This window comes from Oryctolagus cuniculus, chromosome 6 (assembly GCF_964237555.1).
Source record: "Oryctolagus cuniculus chromosome 6, mOryCun1.1, whole genome shotgun sequence".
Lineage (NCBI taxonomy): Eukaryota > Metazoa > Chordata > Mammalia > Lagomorpha > Leporidae > Oryctolagus > Oryctolagus cuniculus.
Window position 1 is genome coordinate 99,084,040 of NC_091437.1, and position 15,903 is coordinate 99,099,942.

Here is a 15,903-nt window from a genome sequence, read left to right on the forward strand (position 1 = left end):
TTTCCAGAGCTAGAGTGCAACCCAGGGCAACCCAAATGGCAAAAGAGATTTTTTTTTAATATGTAAAAATTAATGAAACAAGTTAAGGAAAAGGAACAATCGAAAGTCAGGATCAGTTTCCTGGGTCAGGCAGGAGAAAACATGATGATCTAGAGTTGGAGCAGAGTAATAATGGTGAACAGGAATATGAGGAATTTGAGGCAGGTCACAAGCGAAAGCTAAGAAAATCGGCAGTAAGAAGTCAGAGAGGCTGGAGAGAGTATGATAACTCAAGTCTCTAGGCTAAGGTTACAGTCAAGTGTTAAGACGGCCAAAGACCCTCAGAGATGTGGAAATCCTGGGCCTGCAACTCACCATGATACTTGTTTTTCCACTCTACCTTTGTATGCAATATACAAACCCCTACTTCCCAGGGCGGGGGGTGGGGGGGGGGTGGGGAGGGTGGGATGGGGGTGGGGGGAGGCTGCTGAAGAGTTTCTTGATATCCCTGACCCAAGTAAATTATTGCTTACAAAAATTTTCGTGAACATGAATGGCCTTATAACTGAAACTTATATAGCTATTTAAAAAAAAAATCTTTCATTAAGGTATAATTTATATACTCTAAAATCCATCCATGATGAGTAGTTTTAGAAATTTAGAAAATTGTGCAACGGCACCATGATCCATGGTAGAATACTTCCATTACCATAAAAAGCTCCCCTTAGCTAATGGAAGTTGGTCCATGCTCCCTTTCTCAGGCCAAGGCAATCACCAACATTTTTATCTCTATAGATAATTAGCTTTTTCTGGAGATTTTATATAAATGGAATCATATAATAGGTGGTCTGTTCTGTCTGGTTTCTTTGTTATAGCATGTTTTTGAGCTTTCATCTATGCTGTAGTATGGGTATACTTGCTAGTAGTTCAGTAGATCATCCCTGTTCATTGCTGAATAGTATTCTTTGGATGAGTGTAACACATTTTGTTTATCCATTCTCCAGTTAGTGGGCATTTGGGTCCTTTCCAGTTTGTGGCTACTATGAACAATGCTGCTATTGATATTTGCATGCAAATATAATTTTACTTGGGTAGATAACTTGAAGTAAAAATGCTAGAGCATGTGGTAAATTTATGTTTCACTTTTATTTTCCAAAGGGGCTGTCCATTCCCCATTGTAATTCATGAAGGTCCTAGTTTCTTCCTGTCCTCACTAACCTTTGTTATTTTATACATCATCTTAGGGGTATGAAATAGTATCTTACTGTGCTTTTACTTTGCATTTCACTAATGAACATTTTTTTTTCTTTATAAATACTTACTTGAAAGGCAGAGTTAAAGATGGGGGGGAGGGAAGGAGGGAGGGATAGAGAGAGAGAGAGAGAGAGGTTTTATTCCCTGGATGACCTCCTGTCTCACCTACCCCCTCGCCTCCCATCCCACCCCGGCCCCTCAATGGCTGCAATGGCTGGACCAGGCTGAAGCTTGGAGATTGGAACTCCATTTCGGTTACCCACATGATGTCAGGAGCCCAAGTACTTGGGCCATCTTCCACTGCTTTCCCAGGAACATTAGCAAGGAGCTGGATTGGAAGTGGAGCAGCTGGGACTCAAACCTGCATTTACATGGGATGCCAGCATTGCAGGTTACAACTTAACCCACTATTCCACAACGCCAGCCTCAACATCGAGCATTCTCTTAGGTAGACAATTGTGTATTTTCTTTGGTGAATTATCTATATTATTTATCCATTTTAATTTTGTTGCCTATAGCATAGATGCTATTTGTATATGATCTAGGGGTGGGCATTATGACATAGCAGGTTAAATCGCTTCTTGGGATGCCTGTATCCCATAATGGAGTGTCGTTCAAGTCCCAGCTACTCTGCTTCCAATTCAGCTACCTGCTAATGCACCTGGAAGGCAGCAATGACGGTCCAAGTCTTGAGCCACTGCTATTCATGTGGAAGGACCATTTGGAGTTCCTGATTCCTGGTTTTAGCCAGGTACAGAACTGGCTATGGTGGGCATTTGGAGAGCAAACCAGCAGATGGAAGATTTTTCTCTCCTCTTCTCCCTCTATCTGTCACTCTTCCTTTCTAATAATGAATCTCTTTCTCATGTATATATACACACATCTGATCTGTGAACATTTTCTCCTAAATCAGTGGTTCGTCTATTCATATTTTTAATTTTGTCTTTGAAGCAAAAAAGTTTTAAGTGTTGTTGAAGCCCAGTTTACCAATTTGTTCATTAATGAATCATGTATTTGATGTGTATCTAAAAACTCTTTGCAGGGGTGGGCACTTGGCATTGTAATTAAAATGCCACTTGGGAGCCCACAGTGAAGTACCTGGGTCTGAGCCCCAGCCCAACTTCTTTCCAGCTTCCTGCCAGCGAGCATTTGGGAGGCAGCAGATGATGTTCAAGTGGTTGGGTTCCAGCTTGAGTAGCCTGGCCCAGCCCTGGGTACTGTGAACATGAGGGGAGTGAACCAGTGGTTGGGAGATCTCTGAAACTCTTTTTCTGCCTTTCAACTGAACCAAATAATTTTTTTAAAAAACCTCATTGACTAATCCATGGTCATGAAAATTTATCCATTGTCAAAGATAACCTTATTTCTTTCAAAAGTTTTATAGCTTTCTTTAGGTTTCACATTTAAGTCTATTATCCATTTATCATTGATTTTTGCACGAATCATGAGGTAAAGATCTAACTATATCTTTTTTGTATGATCTACAGCATGATTTATTGAAAAGACTATCTTTTCCCCCATTGGATTTCCTTGGCAGTTTTGTTAAAAATTGATTGAACATAAATACAAAGGTTCATTTCTGAGCTCTCTACTTTATTTATCTATATGTTTATATTTATGCTGCTAACTAGAATAGTATAGCTTACAGTGAAACTTAAAAAACTGAGAAGTATAGGTCTTCTAATTTTGTACTTCATTTTCAAAAGTGTTTTACCTATTTTGGGCTCTTTGCATTTCTACGTAAATTTTAGGATCGGCTTGTCAATTTCTACCCAAAGCAGCCTGCTGGGATTTTAATAGGGATTACACTGTCTCTGTAGGTCCACGAGGGGCAAACTGCCAAGTTAACAGCAGTCTTCTAACCCATGAACCCTGAATATCCCTCATATATTGAAATCTTATATAATTTCACCCCGCAATGTTTTAGTTTTCTGTGTATGTCTTCCACCTCTTGTTTCAGTTGCTTCCTAAGCCTTTTTTTTTTATTGTCTTTGATACTTTATGAACAAAGTAGACTTCCAACTTTCACTTTGGATTATTTACTTCTAATATTCAGAAATACTTATACAATTGATTGTACATTGCACCTGTCCATAACTTTACTAAACTTGGTTATTAGTCCTAATAGGTGTGTTTGTGTTTTAGGATTTTCTACATGCAAGATCATGTCATCTGCAATTAACTGTTTTGCTTCCTCTTTTCCAAGCTACATACCTTCGTTCTCTCTCTTTTACTTTCCTTCTTTTCATTGCCTTATTGCACTGGCTACACTCTCTAAAACAATGTTGAGTAGTAAAGACAGCAGACACTCTTGCCTTGTTTTTTTTTTTTTTTTTTTTTTTTTTTTTTTTTTTTTTTTTGACAGGCAGAGTGGACAGTGAGAGAGAGAGACAGAGAGAAAGGTCTTCCTTTGCCGTTGGTTCACCCTCCAATGGCCGCCGCGGTTGGCGCGCTGCGGCCGGCGCACCGCGCTGATCCGATGGCAGGAGCCAGGAGCCAGGTGCTTTTCCTGGTCTCCCATAGGGTGCAGGGCCCAAGCACCTGGGCCATCCTCCACTGCACTCCCTGGCCACAGCAGAGGGCTGGCCTTCTTGCCTTGTTTTTAATCTTAATCTTACGCAATAAAAGCATTCAGTCTTTCACCATTAAGCCATTACCTGAAGGCTTTTCACAGATGTTCTTTCTCAAATTAAGGAAATTCCCTTCCATTTCCAGATTGTTCAGTTTTTAACTTAGGAATGAATGTTTTATTTTTTCAAGTCTTTTCTGTGTCTACTGAGATATTTGTGTGGGCTATGTCTCTATAAATACTGTGTAGGAAGTAACTGATTTTCAGACGTTAAACCAAACTAAATAATGATCCTAATATATGCAACTTGATATTGTTCACAGTTTCTAAGGCTCTATTCACTTTTTTCATTCTACTTCCTCTCTGCTATCCTAACTGGATAACTTTTTTGGTCTACCTGAAAGTCCATATGTCCATTCTTCTGCCACCTCAAATCTGTTGAATCACTCTAATGAATTTTCCATTTCAGTTCGTGTATTTTTCAACTTTAGACTCTTTGACTTTTTTATTTAAAAAATAATCTCTATTTTTTTTATTGAGAGTCTCTGCTTGTTGAGTCATTGTTCCTTTAGTTCCTTGAACATACTATAGCTGACAAGGCCAACATTGTGTCCACTCAGAAACAGTTCCCAGTGACTGTTTTCCCCTGAGAATTGGTCCCCCTTTTTTCTTTTATGTATGTTCTAACTTTTTATTTAACCCTGAAATTTTAGATACTACATTGTCACTGTAGTAATTCTGGATGTCAATGTTTTCCCTTCGGGGTTGTTCTTGCTGTGGTTTTCTTGTTTATAAATTTATCTGAATCTGTGGAATGTATCTCACTCATAGTACATGACTACAAATGATCTCTACTCCATTTTAAAACTTGTTTTTATTTTTAAATCTGGCTCCCTAGGATTCACTCCTGTGTCTTCACAACTGAGTGATCAGTGAATGGTCAGTGGCTGTGCTAAAATGCCCTAAACCAGTAAAGCTTCTGTCCTTTACCAATGGATCTGTGGATTAGGGAGCACACTAAAAGTTAAAGTTTTCAAGTCTGCTCTGATATTTATTTTCTGCCAAGCCCTTTTGTATCTCCTCTGCATATGTGCAGAATTTCAGTTATCCAAGGCGTTGAAATCCTCTCTGATCTCTTCTACACATGTATGAAGCCTTTTGGTTAACTAGGAATATGTGGTGAGCATTGCTGCACTATTTCCCCAAATCTCCCTGATAAATTTCTGGCAAGCCTGATGGTCTGTTGTTGCCTCCAATCCAGACTGTCATCTTACTCACTGAGCTCTAGACTGCCTTTCTTATGTTTTTTCTACCAACATGTCTACTGTTACTCACACTGCTGGTGGGCATGAGGCCTTCATACTTCTCTTCATATCAATATCAATCAAGGTTACTTCTTCAATGAAACTTCTGGGTTTTATGGCTCATCTTGAGCTTGTAGAATATAGTGCTGAGTCTGGAGGTGTGGGGTGGGAGTACCCCAGGCAGGAACGTCACACTATCCTAGTTTTCTTACATGAAACTCAGTAGTTTTTCTATGAATGAATGCTTCTCAATTTGTTGAATGCCTTCTATCAACTTTCAGAGTCCTAAAGTTGCTGTTTTTGACATTTTTGTTCAGTTTTATTACAGCTTGCTGAAAAGAGGATTTGTGCAGCTCTCACTCTGATTTTTTTCATGTTTTCTTACTCAGCTGGTTAACAAGGTATGTTGATTCTTTCTCTGCAATGTTTCTAAGGGGGAGTGCTGCTTTTCTTACTGTATTCAGAGTCATACCCATCAAGTTAACTGGCATCCATTCCTCTATTTCCAGGATGGATGCTCTCCTCCCCATTAGAGTCCTGCATCTGGCTGCCATATTGATCTTACGGACACAAGCATAATCATATCCCTTCCTCCTGACTAAAGAATGACTGTTTGATGCACAGAATGTAAATTTCATACTGGTAAGTCTAGCTTTCAGGAATATGGTCAACTGCCTTGGTCTCATGTAAAATCATTTATTTTTGGAGCTCCAGCCAAGTTGAGTTTTTCTTCCTCTGCATATATTTTGCCAATCTCTTTTCTCATGTAGTTTACCCCATGTGGAATGCCCTTACAATTTGTGTTTCAATTTCTGGTTCATCAACTCTTAAACAATACTTAACTCAGTGAATTCTTCTGTTCTTCATCATTCCTATATTCCATAGCCTTTCATTATTCATATATGCATAGATTTTAGAATATTTCTGATACAAAAATCATATTAATTTGCAGTTGGTCCTCAATTACCTTCTGTATATGTCTTGTTTCTCCAACTTCTCCCATCGACCCCTCTTTAAGATTTTATTTTTTGTACCTTCTGTCTCCAACTTTTGACTCAATTTGAGGGTTTTATTTACAAGATAGGAAATACAAAATAGGAAATTCTGGGAAATCCCAGAAATGGACATGAGGCTATGACAGCAGGGATGATGAGTAAAGCAGCAACTGTTTGCCACATGATATAAAAGTCTTTAAACATTTTAACTCATGGTACAATATCAGAGACACACCAGGTATCAATTCTGCCAGCAAATAGATTGATATTATCTGAATTTTATAACAGCTGTAGAATAAACTGTCTATAAAATAAAATTCTGTCACCCTTGGTCAGTTTTAGATTTGGGGAGAAATATGAGAACAATGAGTCTCTGCAATGTCAGGTGCAGACAAAAAGAGTGGACAGTCAGAAGCCAACAGTCAGGTAAGCAGGACAAGATCTAAGATGACAAAAGAACTGGTCAGCTAAGACAAACCAACAGAGCAGACAACAAGTAGGTAGCCAGGAGTTGAGAGTTCAGGGTGAGTGGGTAGGATCAGCCAGACAGATATTGAGGAAATTATGGGTAAGGATGCCCTCAAAGAGTCATCTAGGAAACAGAAACATATCAGCAAGGAGACTCTGCTTGACACGCAACCTTCCTCCTAAGTTGAAAATTTTCTTATATATTTCCTACTAAAGCAGAAACCTATGGGAAGGCATAACCTCTCTCTGCAGGTGATATTAGATGGACCAGAGTGAAAGTCATGAACATCAGTCTTTTAGAGGAAGAAATATCAGTGTAGGTCTTAGTGGAATGATGACCCTCCTAACCAAACAGCAGTGACCCAACCCAGGTTTGTGGTAGCGTATCACTGTGCCATTTATAAAGGGTATCAGAGACAATTTTTATCATTACCTTGCCCTTGTAATTTAATTTCAAAGATGTTAGGTATTTTAGAGTTTAACAATGCCTTCAATTCCTTCCATTAGATGATGCAAAAAAGAAGCCAATTAACCACAGGGTATTTTAAAAATATGTGATCTAAAAAGGCATTAACTGCCAACTTAGAAATGAAGAGAGCAGGCCAAATAACTGTTAGCAATGAAAAGAATAATATTAAAAAATTTGAAGTATAACCTGTAACCGGTTTGTCTAAAAAAGAATTTTGGACTTGGGGAAAGGCATGACTTAATTGAAGGTATATTGCTTAGGGAGAGAAAGTTACTGTTTTCCAGCTTTAAATAGTGTAATAAATCATACACAACACCATAATCTGAGTTTACGAGGAAGGTAATACTCTTTAGGTTGTAAAAGTGACCTCCAGTGGGCAATAAGGCTCTCAAATCTGTGGCCTAGGGAACTATATTCCATTGATCGTCACTTTAAAAAAGTCTATATAGGCAACAGTTTTCCATTATAACTTTCACATCCATTTAGTCAATTATATACATATGGTATTTATTGGTTTAATAATGTATCTGGTTATGATTCATTAGTGTGAACTGCTAACAGAAAAGTTTTTAGAATAATTCCCCAATGATCTTCAAACCAACTTCAAAATACAGATATACAGAATACTAGGCATACTAAATTCCTTCCTAAATATTTTTAATTTAGAGGAGACATTAAGAATTAGAATACTGAATAAAAATTGAGAAATTACTGATGTGGACCATGTAGGAAGGTTGAAAATTGACATAAATTATTAGAAAACACTTTGGATTCTATTTATACTTTAACTTGTCTTCTATGAGATCATGAACATGAAATTACCTTCAAAGAGATAACCTGTTATAGACACTGAGTTACAGGTAAACTGAGCTACAGATTAAATAAGCAAATGAAGTTTTTTTTGTGTAGCTGGGAAAAGTCAGGTTTTTTTAACCTAAAATTTCACACTTTTTGCTGATTAAAATAGCTGTTATTCATCATTTAAGGGGAAAAATGGGAGAAAGAAAGCAGTAAGTAAGTTCGTGGCTTTTGACTATAGTCCAAAATTATTTTATAGCTCAAATTAATAAGTCACTTGTGTGCACAATATCATTGGATATATGCAACCTCTTAGAAATGTGGTCATGCTGCACTAAGCATAAATGAAATTATGAGTCAGTTATAAAATACATAATATTCAATCTTCCCACTACCTTTCCCTATAACTCACTGTTGGTCCTGGAAACTGCTTATGCATCTGAAATGAAAGAAGTAAAAAATCACTATGGGAACAACCGAATACTCCTTGTTACCTAACACACACACACACACACACACACACACACCAGTTCAGCTTATGAAGTGTTTCTAAATGGGATTCCAGCAAGCAGACAGAAGTGACCTTTGCTACAGGCAAACTTCCTTTCAATGCTCTGATGAATACTGATGAAGACAGACTTATTTATTATTCCCTTAGAGAATAAAATTGGTTTCTATTGTAGAGTAAATAAATCCAAAATTCACAGTCAAGTCTAATTGTGCTATAACATGGGCAATATTTCCAGGAAACTGGCTCTTTTCTGAAAGAGAATGAACTCTGAATGACCATGTTTAAGGTAGCATTTGAAGCAAAATTTGCAAAGTGAATGCCTAATGTCTTCCTTCCAATTCTGAGATTGCATTGGCAAAGTATTTTAGTAAAGAAACAAATAGTAAATATTTTAGGCTTTGCAGGCAATCAGGGCAGCCTCTGTTATAACTACTCATGTGGCTCTTGTAGTGGGAAAGTGGCCATAGGCAACATTTAAGTCAGTGGTTATGGCTGTGTCCCAGTAAGGTTGTACTTGTGGGTACTAAAATTTGAACTCCACGTAATTTCCATAAGCCATGAAATATTAATCTGATTTGATTTTTTTCAACTATTTCAAAAAGTAAAAGCCATTCTTAGTTTAGGTGGTAGGCTGGATTTGGCCCATGAGCCATAATGTGCTGACTCCAGTTTCAGCACATCAATCAATACATAATACCTATCCAGTGGTTGAGAGAAGTTTCTGAAGACGTTTCCTGCTGTAGTATGCTTTTTGAAGGTATGACTGAATTCCTTAACTGCAAAATATATTTGTGTAAATGGAAATTTCATATAATAAAGAAGAAACTTCAGGTCTATAGTCAAGGGGTAAGTTTTGGAGGAAATATTTTGAAATATAAAAACCAAAAAATATGAAAGTACTTTCCCAAAACTAACACTAAAGTTTATTAGCCTTTTTAATTTATCTCTTTTGGCACCCTAATTCATAAAAAGTAACAAAAGCCAAGTTAAATTTTGGATTCTGGCAGCTTCAGGGCCACCTAGAAGCTACCACTAACAGTCATTACATCCAGTCATTCCATCTCCCACAGCACATGGCACTATGGCTGAATACTGAGCAGGCAAAGAGCTGAAGTTCAAAATGTACAGTCTGTGGAACATGAAGAAAGCCAGGGCCCACTGCAGTTGCGTCAAGGATGATGACATGGTATCTGTCATTAGGCAATGCCACCTAGTCATGTCTTCTACATTAGTAAGGCATTTTATTTGTCTTGGGTAATTATTGCTCGAACCTGTGATGTTCGCGCCTCTCTAGATTTTGAGGAATGCACTGATGAAGGATGACATCATTCAGTGAATACTGACTTGCATACGACGTGACAGAGGATGGAATCAGGAGGCAGCTCCTGCTACCTGAAGAAGGTAACTTAGGAATCCAAGACTCATATGCAGGCAGGGTGTCCTCAAATGCATGACAGGTTAGAAAAATTAAAAGTTATGAACAGTTTGGAAGAACTAATGGACAACAAATGGATTCCTAGGGGCAGTCACATTGTACTCAGAAGGAGTACATGTGGACTCCTTCTGAAGGAGTGGATCCTTTCACAAAAGCTGTCCTTACAGGGCCACCATCAGAGAAACACATTCCGTTTCTCTCACTGATTTTATCAAATGATTCTAGCTAATCCAAGTCTTCTAGATTTCTTTGCATTTCAATTTAATCCCAACCTAGAAACACATACTGAGTGCCTCCTAAACACCACAGCACAAGAATGCCAAGGTGAAACACGGCTGTAACAGGGTTAACAATGGATAATGTAAAAATACTCCTTAAGCACAACTTGGGGAGAGTTTTCTCTCTCTCTATGTTTGGGAAAGGCCTATTGACCAGCAAGACATCTTGGTTGGATCTGATAAATACGCAAATTAAAGTTCCCCTGTAAGCAAGGAGAAAAGACCCAGGAAAGCAAAGACAAAAATGTGAGACAGCACAGACATGGTAACCCAATACCATAAGAGCAGTAAGTATGGGTATAAACTAAATGCAGAGTAAAGAGCAAAGTATGAGACTGGAGACACACAACGTCTCTGATTTCATCCCATTGACCTGTGCTATCTAAAACACAGGTGACTAACTGAACACCTGAAAGATGGTACACAAAATTAAATGTATTATTATTGAAAAATATACCCTGAATTTCAAGTATTAAAGAAAAGTAAGGTATCTCAAAATCTTAAAAGCTGATTGCATGTTGAAATTATATTTTAGGCCAGCGCCACAGCTCACTAGGCTAATCCTCCGCCTGTGGCGCCAGCACCCCAGGTTCTAGTCCCGGTCGGGACACTGGATTCTGTCCTGGTTGCTCCTCTTCCAGGCCAGCTCTCTGCTGTGGCCTGGGAGTGCAATGGAGGATGGCCCAAGTGCTTGGGTCCCTGCACCCGCATGGGAGACCAGGAGGAAGCACCTGGCTCCTGGCTTCGGATTGGTGCAGCACACCGGCTGCAACCACTTGGGGGGTGAACCAATGGCAAAAGGAAGACCTTTATCTCTGTCTCTCCCTCACTGTCTAACTCTGCCTGTCCAAAAAAAAAAAATATATATATATATATTTTTTTTAGATATACTGGGTCAAATAAAACATCAAAATTAATTTTAACTATTTTTTTTGTTTAATGTTTAATGGCTATTAAAATTTCATGTAGCATTCTATCCCTTATGTAATAGTCTATGTGGTTGATTCCTCAACAACCAGTTCACCCCAGCATTTATACCAGCAGTGGTGTCATTTCTCTTCCATGCAGCCAACCCAATCCAGGTCTATGAGCTGTGCAGGAAAGACGGCCAGAGGGTTTCCTAGTTCAGATATCTTAGGCCAAGACACAAGACCAGATGTCTCTTTTTGGATGTGTCTGTCTTGCCTGTGACACAGAGAGCGACTGTGGCCTTCTGTGAGTCACAGGATGAAGTGTAGTATGACAGAGCCAAGATATGGGAACAACCTGAGCCCTTGCTGACATCACTGAGCTACTTTATCAAACAATCCTGAAGTTTACTCTTCCTTTGAACTTCCTGTTAGATGAGCTAATGAAGTTCCTTATTATTTAAGCCTGAATGAGTCAGGTTTTCTGTTATTTGTAGCCAAAAGCATCCTGGCTGAAACACTCCTAGACTATAATTACAAGCATAAGGGAATACAGATATTATTTAAGACCAATTAGCGCTGCAAAAGTTCTGCACATAGTCTACAATCAAGCAATATACCATTGTTTTGATAATATGTTTGGATAATATGTAAGAAGGCCTTTTTACATTTAGTCTTAAAATATCATATCACTGTAAGACTTTATGGCATAATTAGGTAAAGAAACTTAATTAATCAGAAAATAAACTATAATCAGAACTTATAATCAAAAGAAGAATGAAATACCCATTAGATTTATAAACTGTTACCCTTAATCACTGTCCTTTTGTTGAGAGGAATGACCTGAATCCTATTCAAAGCACACAACAATGATTGAGAAAAGATCAACTTAATTTTACTATCTGGACATAAACCTTAAAAAGTGGTATAGCAAATACAGTTTGCTATAGTAAAAACTCTTGAGAATTACTGTGAGAATTAAGCAAAATAACGTATGGAAAGCTGAGTGTAGTATCTAGTATATATTAAACGCATTACATAAAAATGTGATTGTTTATTTTCCCTTGTAAAATTGTCAACTTTTTATTCTAAGTATTGTGTCAAATATGCATTGTCATTTACGTGACAATCTTGCTTTTGCTGACTAGAAGGCACATACAATAAAGTCTAGGGGACATTTCTTTGGCTAGTTCTAGAGTGCTTGATTAAGTAGTAGACTTATTACTTCATTATTATAGCTATTTCAAGCAAGCAAGTTCCAGACTTACCTAAACACATAAAGGGAGACAGCAGCAAACTATTAATGAATTAAACTAAAGTACTTTTACTAAGCTACATCTACTCACCCAACCTTTGTGACACTTGTGATACAATTTAAATGAAGATGAATTAAAAAAAAAAAAAAAAAAAAAAAAGCCGGGGGAGGAAGTTTATGACTCTGAAGACTGTGGAGCTGTGACTGGAAGGTAAAGGAGGCAGACAGGAAGAGGTACTCAGTGATCCCCACAAGTGATGAAGGGGGGTGCTCGGCTTCACAGTTAAGACACCCACATCCCCTATCTGGTCCTGGCTCTGTTCCTGGTTCCAGCTTTCTGCTAATGTGCACCCTAGGAGGCAACAGATGATGGCTGAAGCAACTGGGTCCCTGTTATTCATATGGGAGACTAGACTGAGTTCCCAGCTCCCAGTTGTGGACTGTTCCAGCAATGGCCAATTGCAGCTATTTGGGGAGTGAACCATCATGTGGGAACTGAATGAATCACTCTCTCTCTCTTCCTCTCAAATAAATGAATAAATGAAGTGATGAAGAAAAATGTAGAAATGGTATCAAGCCAAAAGAAGAGAATAAAGAACAATTAATGAGTTACATCAATCCAGAGGTTTCTAAAACATTTTTTGTGCTATTCCTAAGAATTTTTTTTTTAATTTTTTTAAATGTATTTTTAAAGTCAGAGTTAGAGAGAGACAAATAGAGAGAGACAGAGATCTTCCATCACCAGTTCTCTCCCCAGTTTTCTGCAAAGGCCAGGGCTGGTCCAGGCCAAAGCCAGGAGCTTCATCCAGATCTCCCATATGGGTGGCAGGGGCCCAAGTATCTAAGCCATTTTCAGCTGCTTTTCCCAGGCCACTAGCAGCGAGCTGGATCAGAAGTGATGCAGCCGGGACATGAACCAGAGCTCATGCGGGATGCAGCATCGCAGGTGGCGGCTTTGATTCTCTATGCCACAACACTGGCTCCCAAGAATTTTGTTTTTAATAATATACACGATCCAATGTAACTTTAATCTCCACATAGGATATACTGAAAAATACTGACTGGAGTACTCACTAGCTCAATCTAAATGTGTTTTTTATGTGATTCATAAATAATGATGATCACTCATTATTGAAACTATCCTGAGATAGTTAAATTTCACAAGACAACTGGTTTACCAAGGACTAAGACTGAAATTCATTATCTTTGTAAACTCCAGAGTCTAATGGAGTTCTCCCACACAGTTGTTCACAGTTAGCACACAGGTGCTAAAGAAGTGAGTATGTGGGAATGTAAACTATATTTTGGTTCTGGACAATTAAACATTCTAAACCAACGTACATTTCTAACATAACATTTGTTGTGATGAGTAAAGGAAACACACATATAACAGACTGTTAGAGGCACTGTGGGGACCTCCAGCAAACCCAGACTGAACGACTGCCCCTGTCTAAATGAGGACTCAAAGCTCCCAAATGGGAAACTCTGGCCTGCAGACCTTTTCCCTGAAGTCCGATAGGGGTGAGCACAGGCCGCTTTTGGAGACTAATTATTATTTTAGGAAGTCTGAAGCAGGCCTTCCCAATTACTGGCAGTTGGACAAGCACCAAACCAGGCCACAGGTTAAATTCAGTGTGTCCCAATGTGGATCCAACACCCCCAAGAGTTCACGAGAGGCAAAGAGATGATATTCTTCCACGTTTCCTTGGGGTCAGTACTGCATTTAGAAACTGATAAAGCAATGAATCCAGCTTTCTTTTCCTTTAAAGTTGAGTTTACTCAGTCATTATCCACAGCCAATCAAATGTACTCTTTTTAGAGCACAGTTTATGAGTTTGACAAATGTGTGCAGTTGTGTTTCCACCACCACGATCAAGATACAGCACACGTCCATAACCCCAGTAAATTCCTCATGACACTTTTGAGTCAATCCCACTCCACAGTCCCAGCCCCTGGCAACCACTGATCTGTTTTCTATCCCCATAGTTTTGCCTTTTTCCAGAAGGTCCTATAAATGGAATCTACAGAATGGAAGCCAGGTTCCAAAGAAGTAGATACAAAGTTCCACAGCTAGTTCTTGGCAAAGCTGAGTTTGAGCCCAGTTTCCACTCCCAGTCCAGTGTTCTCTACAGCAACACACTGCCTCCATGAGCAGTGGGCTGCTCTCCTCAGATGTCTGGGGTGAGTCATTGGTGTACTCTTTCTTTCTCTGCTCAGCCTCAGAACTTTGAAGGCTGGGTATCCCATGCTGCTCTTGCCATTTGTTTCTGCCATGAGTGGATACGGAGACAGATACAGAGATGGCCATACTTGCCAAATTCAAAGGGGTGCAGTTGCTAGATTATAAGCTCCAGAAGAACAAGAACCAATTCTAAAATTCTCACCATATATCCTTAGCACATAGCACATGCACAGAGCACATAATACTTTCTGTAAGGTAGAGTTCAGGCTGTGCCTCAGATCTCCTCTGTAGCTATAATTTTAAAAGTCCCAAGAAGCACTAATCTCTAAGTGGCGCTCCAGATCAACATGCAGTAACTCTTTATTTTTGGTTAGGATCACTAACCAGGAGCAGGAAGATCAGTTACAGAACCATAAAACGGTAGTACCAGAATGGATCTTATAAGTCATCTAACCCAACTCCCTCATTTAACAAACAGAGTTGCAAGGAGGTGACAGAACCCACCCAGGGAGCTGCAGCTGTATTCTGCCACAGTTAGTTCCTGAAACTCAGATTTTTTAACTACCAACTAGCCGCTCATTCCCGAGCATCGCAGCATCTCCCCACCAATCAACAAACAATGAGTGGAAACCCACAATGGAGAGGTGTACCCTTAAGAATATTATCTGAGGTCCTGTTTGGGTTGGATGAAGATAATTCATGAGTTTGAGAAGATACACTAATGTATTCTTTTATTTTCTCCATGCAAGAGGCACTACTACTCAAACTGGAGAAAAAAATATTAGTCAGAGACCATTAGACTGAGCCCTCAGATTTGCTCAACAATGGAAGTGAACATGGGTTATCACAGTTCTAAACTTGTATGGTTAATTTAGAAAGCATAGCTGGTTAGGCACATGTAAACTAATTCTATGACCTAGATCATTAGTTTAGTCTCATGTGATGATTATTTTAATTGAAAATATATATTATAAACAGGATGTCATCTCTTCTGCTATCTAAACAATCAAAGGAATGTGTTTATGAAGAAACAATGTACTTCGCAGCTTTTCAGCTTCACTTCAGAAATTAAACTTTAGAAATAAAAACAACAACACTGGAACTTCATTTCAAAAACATCTCACGTTATGGGACTAAGCTGATGGTTCTGAATGTTCACAGGGTTATTTGACATTCATTCTATTGCAGAAAAACTCTTCAGCAGAACCAAGTTAGTATATTATAGTGAGACTCCAGTGTTACACTATTCTATGGATCCTTCATTTCACATATGATTATTAAAAGTAAAAGTAGCTTGTGGGGCAATTTTTTCTTTCTTAGAAAATAATCTTACACATTTAAATTAGTGATGAACTACAAATGAGAAATCTAAAATAATTTAAGTCTCCTAAGGTAACAGTTTCCCAAGACAATTTTAACTTTGGAAAAGTCTGGAAATGGTGCTAGTGGGTAAGTGTATTAAGAAAAGCAAAGCTGTATGTGTGCACATAGCTTCTAC

At 38.6% G+C, this 15,903-nt stretch overlaps 1 protein-coding gene and 1 long non-coding RNA gene across 47 annotated transcripts in view; both read right to left on the bottom strand.

Annotated features, from left to right (window-relative positions):
* The window catches only part of STAU2 (staufen double-stranded RNA binding protein 2), a 365,466-nt gene that overhangs the window by 93,569 nt on the left and 255,994 nt on the right, over positions 1–15,903 (bottom strand). The window lies entirely within an intron of this gene.
* LOC138849926 (uncharacterized) lies at positions 1,737–12,377 on the bottom strand. The gene is made up of 2 exons (XR_011389136.1): positions 3,829–12,377; positions 1,737–3,548 (listed from the first exon to the last, which is right to left on the bottom strand). It is a non-coding gene; the product is annotated as an uncharacterized lncRNA (long non-coding RNA).